Below are 1,456 nucleotides of genomic sequence, written 5' to 3'. Positions count from 1 at the left end.
AGAGACCATCGTTGGAGGAGAGGAGGTCAAGGACCAAAGAGTTAAGATGTGGAAACCCTGAGATCGGCACACACAAGACAGCAGTCTGCAAGAACTGGGGAGGAGGGACTTGCGGGTCCACCCACGACAGAGGCCTGACCTTCAGAGTGGGAGCCGCAGGGTCTGGACGCAGTGGGTGGCTCAGCCCTCAGGGTAGTGTGGAGAGAGGCCCACCCTGGAGGGGCAGCAGGGGAGGGGTCTTGGTGGGCACAGCGAGGCTGGCATGGGATGGAGAGGAAGGGGTAGCTGGGGCCCCCACAGGTGAGAGATTTCCGTGGCTCAGGGAGGACTTAGGCTCAAGACAATGGCCTGAAGATGTATTTGGTTTGACCCGTGATTTTTTAAAAAAAAGTTTCTGTAACGTTGCCAGCATTTAAAAATCAAAAGATTGCACATAAAAATTTGGATATTGGGCTTCTCTTTAAAAACCAGAATATCTGGCCATGTGGTACGACTGCCTGGAACTGGGTAGTAGTTGCTACCCCTTGGACAGGGTGTACTGCCCATCTGCTACAGTCCCCACTTGCCCCCCCCCGGACTCAGCCTGAGTCCTTGTGCTTCTGGCTGTCGCTGGCTCCCATGGCTCATCCCTTCCAGGTCACCATTTAGTGGTGCCACGCTGGTAGCTTGAACAGGGCCGAAGTGAGAGCACTCACACCTCAGGGAATCAGTAAGTGCTGCAAATAAGAGGTGCCCCCCTCCTCCCTGGCTTCCAGCCTGAGCAGCGCCATCGCCCCCCCACGGCGCCCCTCCCAGCGGGCGCAGCTCCAGGACACGTTTTCAGGAGGGTCTGGTCTGTCCGGTGCTACCTGTGTTCCCGAGGAAGTGTGTGTGTGTGGACCACGTGGCGACGTCAGGCGAAAACACTTGCCAGGCCCCCACATCCTCACCTGTGGCATGGAGGGGAGCGATTCCCGCATCAGAGCCATGGGCACTCTCTAGTGACAGTGCTTGGCAGATGAGCCCTGGATGAACGTGCATCACCGGCTCCTTCCGCAGTCCTTGTGGCCAGCCTGCCCTGCCCTCACCTTGCGGGGTCTGAAGTTCCATCATGTGACTCTATTGCTGTCCTACCTGGCTGACTCAGCCTAACCCTGACCCAGGTACCAGCTCTGACTGTGTTTTCTGCAGCTTTGAGCTGCCTCAGTGTGAAAGTGGTGCCATTGATTAGCAATGTCTGCCAAGGCAGCCCCAGCTCTGTTGCCAGCCCTGCCATGCTGACCACCCGATGATGGGCTGAGGGCCTGGCCTCAGTGCCACACCTCAGCCCCAGGTCCTGTGCAGAGCTGTCTGGTTTCCCACCCAGAGGAAGGGCTGTGGGGGAGCAGGACCTGGGTGGGATCACTTGCCCGTGACCTACCGAGTTGAATGCCTAGGTACTAACTAGGGAGGCAACTTCTCTGGAGAAAATCCAGGT

This window comes from Myotis brandtii, unplaced genomic scaffold, assembly GCF_000412655.1.
Source record: "Myotis brandtii unplaced genomic scaffold, ASM41265v1 scaffold1612, whole genome shotgun sequence".
Lineage (NCBI taxonomy): Eukaryota > Metazoa > Chordata > Mammalia > Chiroptera > Vespertilionidae > Myotis > Myotis brandtii.
This window is presented reverse-complemented; position numbering follows the sequence as displayed.